Source organism: Acomys russatus, chromosome 9, assembly GCF_903995435.1.
Source record: "Acomys russatus chromosome 9, mAcoRus1.1, whole genome shotgun sequence".
NCBI classification, from domain to species: domain Eukaryota; kingdom Metazoa; phylum Chordata; class Mammalia; order Rodentia; family Muridae; genus Acomys; species Acomys russatus.
Genome location: NC_067145.1, coordinates 34,415,610 through 34,422,710, shown reverse-complemented (window position 1 = coordinate 34,422,710; position 7,101 = coordinate 34,415,610).

The window sequence follows — 7,101 nt, the reverse complement described above, 5'->3', positions numbered from 1 at the left end:
CACCACTGTAGATAAAGGGTTTGTTACTGGCTTTATGCTTATGTTTTTCTTTTGGTAGTATGCAGAATATATTTATGTAATAAAAATGCTAGAATGTAGGGGTGAAGGCTCTATGGAGGCACCAACTCTGTTTTTTCATGTTCCATGAGTTGTATAGGTGTTGTCTTTAGCAATGTGGCCTTGCTGTCAATTCATGGAAAGAAATCTACATTCTTGGCAATGGCCTGGTTTTTGGAGGGCACTCCCTTGGCCAACAACCCAATTGCATATTGCCCCATCATAGTGCTGTCAAGTTGGGGCTCTGTCTCCCCCATTAATTGGTAATTTCATTTAGATTGCCTCCATATATGTGTATATTTTAGCAAGTTTCTACTGAATATTAGATTTCCATATTACCCCTCAAATGTCTTTTAATTCCTTCCCTCATCCCTGTCTCCACTCTCCTTTCCCTTTTGCTCCTCCAGATCAATCTCTCTGCTACCCATAACTGTCTATTCTCTTTCCCTTTCCTAATGAGATCTATCTGTTCTCTCATGTAACCTACTTTATTCCTAGCTCCTGTGGTTCTAGGTGTAGCTTGGTCATCATAGACTAAACAACTAATATATACATATAAGCAAATATATAGCATATTTGCCTTTATTCAGTCTGGAATATCTCACTCAGGATGATATTTGGTAGATATAACTTTGCCTTCAACTTTCATGATACCATTTTTTAAATGGCTAAGCAATAATCCATAGTGTTATGTACCACATTTCCTTTATCCAGTCTTCTATTGAAGGACATCTAGATTGTTCCTAATTCCTGGCTATTATGAATAAAGCATCACTGAACACAGTTGAGCAAGGGTCTCTATTGTAGAATGAAGAATCCTTTAGGTATATGCCCCTAGTAGTGTACTGAATCCTGAGGAAAAATTAGCTTTCTCTTACTCCACATCCTTGCCAGCATAAGCCATAACTTTTTAAATTGAACCTAGTCATTATGAAATTGGTAAGATGAAATAAGAGTGTAATTATGATTTGCACTTCTTTGATGAGTATTTTGACTTTTTCTTTGTTTCTTGGTCATTTGTGTTTCTTCATTTAAGAAATTTTTTTTGGATGTGTACCCCAATTTTTGTTTGGGTTGCTTTCTTGGTATCTAATTATTTCAGTTCTTTATATGTTTTGGCTATTAGCCTTATTCAGATATGTAGTTGGTCAAAACATTTTCCCATTCTGTAGTCTACTGCTTTGTCGAAATGATGGTTTCTATTGCTGTGCTGAAGCATCTCAGTCTCATAAGGTCCTATTTATTAACTGATTATCTTAGTGCCTACACTAATGGTGTTCCACTCAAAAAGTCTTCTCCCATGCCAATGAGTTCAAGACTATTTTCTACTCTCTCCTCTGTCAGGTTCAGTGTATCTAGATTTATGAGTACTATATTTTTCCCAGTATGCATTTCTTGCTTTTTTAAAATGAAAATTCCACAGCCCATATGTGTGTAGATTTATGACTGGGTCTTTAATTAGAGCCCATTGATTAATGTGTCTGTTTTATGCCAATCTCACAGTCTTTTTATTGATTGAACTTTGTAGTCCAACTAGAAATAAGGGACAATGATACCGCTGGAAGTTCTTTTTTTATTCAAGGTTGTTTTAGATATCTTGTTTTCTTTTTTATGTTTCAAAATGAAGCTGAAAATTATTATTTTCAAGATATGTAAAAAATTGTGTTTAACTTTTAAAGTTAAACTTTAGAAAAAAACCTGAAAATAGATTCCATTTTTAAACAACACATCCCAAACAAAGTTTCTCCTCCCTATTCCCCTAGCTTCCCCTCTTCTCCAGATGTACTACCCCTCTGTCACCTCTTCAGAAAAGAATATGTTTCCAAGAGATGACAGACAAACTATACAAAACTAGGTGCAATAAGACAAGGTGAAAGACCCCATGTTGAACTTGTACAAACAATCTAATAGTGGTACAATACAGATCAGGAAAATTATCCTTTTTTATATTTTCCAATTTTGTGAAGAATAGATTTTAATGTATATCCTTATGATTTCATGGATTTCCTTTTTATTTCTAATTTTGTCAATTTGGATAGTTTCTTTTTGTCTTTTAGTTAATTTGCATAAGAGTGTGTCAATCTTAGTAATTTTCTCAAAGAACCAACTGTGTTTTGTTGATTTTTGTATTTTTTATTTTTATTTTATTGATTTCTGGCCTGAATTTTATTATTTCTTGCCATCTACTCTTTTTTTTTTTTTGTATGATTTATTCTTTTTGTCCCAGGTATTTTACATGTGGTTTTAAGTTTCTCCAATCACTTAGTAGTATGCACTTGACTCTTAGAATAGCTTTTATTATGTCTCATAAGTTTGGGTATGCTGTGTTTTCATGGTCATTCAATTTCAAAATGTCTTTAATTTCTTTCTTGGCCCATTTATTCCACTCAGTAGAGAGTTGTTCACTTTCCACGCATTTGTCAACTTCATGGTTTTTTTTTTCTGATTGTGTGGATATCCAGCTTTAATCCATGATGAACAGATAGGATTCAGGGAGTTATTTTTATTTTTATTTTTGGTATCTACTGAGATTAGCTTCATGTCTGAGTATGTGATCATTTTTGGAGAAAGTTCTATGAGGAGGTGAGAAGAGTGTATATGCTTATGGATTTGGGTAAAATGTTGTGTACGTATCTGTTAGGTCCATTTGGTTTATAATGTCTCTTAGCTCTCACACTTCTGTGTTTAGTTTTTACCTGGATGACATGTTCATTGCTGAAAGTGTGATATTGAAGCCTTCCATGATCTATGTGAGGGTTGATATGTGATTTAAGTATTAGTAATGTTTCTTTTGTAAAGGTAGGAGCCCTTGTGTTTGGGGCATAGATGTTAAGAATTGAAATGTCATCTTTGTGGATATTACATTTGATGACTATGCAGTGTTTTTCTCTATTTCTTTTGATTAGTTTTGGTTTGAAGTATATTTTTGTCATATATTAAAGTGGTTACACCAGCTTTCTTCTTAGGTCCATTTGTTTAGAAAACTTTCTTCCTACCCCCTTTACCTTGCAGTAATGCTGAAATATGTTTCTTTGGTGAAGAAGGACAGATGCTGTTTTTACATCCATTCTATTAGTCTGTGCTTTTAATTGTGAAATTGAAACCATTGATATTGAGAGATTTAAATGAAAGTGATTGTTATTATTTTGTTTTGTTGTTGCTTTTCTGGTGGTGGTATTGGTATTGGTGTGTGTGTGTGTGTGTGTTTCCTCTTTTGTTTTGCTGGTATGAGTATTTATTTATTGTGTTTTCTTGTGTGTTATTAGCCTCTTTAGGTTGGAGTTTTCCTTATAGTACCTTCTGTACGGCTGGATTTGTATTGCTTACTTAAATACAGTTTTATCCTGGAAAGTCTTATATTCTCTATCTGTGGTGATTTAAAGTTTTCTTGGTTATAGTGGTCAGGAATGTCAGCCAAGGTTTTGTAGACATTGTCATGCTGCATAATCTTTGTTGATGGGTGTCTGTAGTCCACTATAGTAAATAATCGATGATTTTTGAGTCTATATTCATCAAGAGTATTGGTATGCATTGAATGTCTTTCAAAGTTTCCAGAGTGTGTAGCACATCTGTCTAGTCTCTTCTGCCTTTTAGAATTTCTATTGAGAAATTAGGTCCAATTGTGATACGACAGTCTTTTTATGTTACTTGTTCTTTTTCTCTTGTAGTGTTTAAAATTCTTTCTTCTGTATGGTTAATGTTTTGATTATTATGTGCCAAAGTAAATTTATTTTGTATTCCAGTCTATTTGATGTTCTGAAGGCATCGCCTTTGGAAAATGCACTTCTATGATTTTGTTGGAATATTTTCTGTGCCTTTGACCTGGGTTTTTCTCCTTCTTCTATTCCTATTATCTTAGATTTGTTTTGTTCATAGTTTTTTTCTAGATGCTTTGTGTTGGAATTTGTTAATTAATATTTTGACCTTTGTATTCATTTTCTTCTATCATATCTTCAATTTCTTAGATTACTCCTTTTTTTTTTTTATATTCTGCTGGTCAAGCTTGCCTCTGCAGTTTTGTTTAAATTGCTAAATTTCTCATTTCTAGATTTTCCTCTTTTTTGTTTTTCCTTAATTATTTTATTTCCACTTTTGGATTTTGAATTATTTTTTTAAATAATTTCTTTTCACTGTTTGTGTTTTCAAATATTTCTTTAAGGAATTTATTCATTTTCTCCTTAAGCACCTCTATCATGTTCATAAAGACTAGTCATCAAAATCTAAAACTGAGCAATGAAACATAACTATCCAAATGAGAGTTTTGCAGTATAATAATTAGGGTGTACTAGATGTACATGGACCTATAATTAAATCTATAATTAAAAGACATAGACTCCCCCCCCATTTGTTGTGGCCTTCTCTACCAGGTCCATTGGCACACACACACACACACACACACACACACACACACACACACACACACAAGATATTGACAAATTATTAATAGGTAATGTATTCAAAGCTTCAAAATTTCATGAAAAACATCATGTTAATGGTAAGGAGTTAAAAAAATTCCCTATCACTTGACAACAAGCCAGAGAAATAATTAGTAAGTGTCCTACATGTTCCTTATATAATCAAATTGCCTTACCTGCTGGAATTAACCCTAGAGGTACCAAAAGGAATAAAATTTGACAGATGAATGAGTTTCATTTCACAGAATTTGGAAAGATGAGGTATGTACATCATACCAGCAATATATATTCAGGTTTTCAATGGGCCTTAAGTTCTGAAAGGGCTGACTGTATGATTACTCATTTACTGGAAGTAATGGCAATTATGGAAATACGTACACAAATTAAGACTGACAATGCCCCTGCATATGTGTCCCTTAAGATGAAAAAAGTTCTTTGTGTATTATAATATAAAACATGTTATTGGTATACCTCACAACCCCACAGAACAAACAGTTGTGGAAAGAACTAATCTTACCTTAAAAGAAATGCTCATTAAACAAAAGGAAAGGGTAAAGACCTCCAGGGACTGATTAAATAAATCTTTGTTGACTCTAAATTTTCTTAATGTTAATGATGAAGGGACATCTATTGCAGAGAGACATTGGGTGATAGAAAAAACTGAGAAACTGGGACATCCAATGTTCTACAAAGATTTGTCAAGTATGAAATGGAAACCTAAAATAGTTTTGAAATGGGGTCGTGGGTATGCGTATGTTTCCACAGACTGTGGAAAAAATATGGTTACAAACAAAACTTATAAAAAGTAGATCTGACCATTTAACAAATGAATCTTAAGAGCTACCTGGTTCTTACAACTTCACATTGTTTCATACAGCTTGGAGAACTAGTGCCCTCTTCTGGCCCGTTGGTGTACATGCAGGCAGATCCCTGTATTATCTACAAAAAAACTGGACAACATGGAGACAAAGCAGGCAGCCTGAGTGATTTAACCCTAAAAGAATGCCTCTGGCGTCACAAGCAAGGTGCCTCCACTATTGTTTCCTTGAAAAATTGTATAAGTACTAGCATTCTTATACTAATGATTTCAAAAGTTTCCTTATTTTCAACAAAAAGCAGGACAATTATAAAGACAAAACAGACAACCTGGGTGATTTAACCTCAAAAGAATGCCTCTGGCACCTCAATCAAGGTGTCTCCATTGTTGTTTCCTTAAAAAATTATATATATATATATATATATTTCAAAACAAAACTTTCAAAATAAAAATCAGGACAATGATGAAGACTGAACCTCTGCTTCTGGCACTACTGTTTCCTCAAGAAATTACATACATATTAACAATAAAAGGGCTAGCCAAAAAGATTGATCCCAAAAAGACTAGACAAAAACAGAAACAGCTAGCTTTTCCAGTGCTTGGCCAATATATTATTTTTCTAGGGTACCCAAAAGATGGTTTTTTCCTAAACAACATAAAGTAATTTTGAGAACATGACGCTCCCATTCCCAATAGGTGGGGTGGATGTTTTTGGAGGGTTACCAATGCTCATTTTTGCCTAAGGGAGTTAGCTATTGTTGGGGACAGGCCATATGGCCAATGTTCAGCCATCTTGTCAGAGCCTAAGTTTCTATCTCTCCAACAGTCTGTCATTTACCGGAAACCAGCTGACCCTGTCGTGGTTCAGCAGTTAGACATCTGTTGTGGTTTATGGTGGGGGACAGTCATTCTAAGACCCCCAAGCTCATAGAAGAGCTTCTCCTTTCTGGCCATAAACTAGCTTTTCCAGTAAGACTACTGGTAAAATCAGATTAAAGGCCAGCTGCCTGAGAGCAGCAGTTCCGGCAACTTTTTCCTGACTAACTAGATCCTTTACAACTTTCCTTTCTCTGGAATTTCTCCTCCTTCTGTGATTATAGTAGCTGTAAAGGTAGACACCTGCTGGAGCATTCCAGAGTTAGGTATCCATAGCAACTCTTGCTTATGCCTATAAAACTCTGTGAAAAATTTCAATAAATGGGGCTTGATCAGAATCCAGACTTACCCTCATTTCTTTGTGTTTCCTGTCCCCCCACTTGTCTGCCCTCTCCACAGGTACCCATTGAAGACCCCACTGGCTGGGGCAAGCTATAAATTGATAAAAGGGATTTCTTTCTCCTATCTTTCTTTCTCTCTTATGTTTTTGATCCATCTAATATTAAGAAAAAGGGGGGAGGGAGGGAAGGATATAGGCTTATAGAATAAAAGGTAGATTATTGAATCTACTAGCTACAAAAATCTTACATTGGTATTATACATTGATGAAAATTTAAGACTATTTTGATTGATGGAAATATAAACTATTTATTTCAACTTTTGCTTCACATTGATAAAAACTTAAATTGTATATTGTTATTCATCTTTTGCCTTATGTATTGTATGTTATATATTGATAAAATATTATATATTGTATGTTAGTAGACACTTAAGATCATTTTGCTCAATATTTACTTAATGTATTATTCATGTGTCTCTCATTCAAAAAGGTAATGTCTTATGAAAACTAACTATTAATAACTTGTTCAGGAAGATTGGTATTGCTTGATAAAAGTTGGTATTTAGTTACCTGTAAATATTACTAGATACTAATTT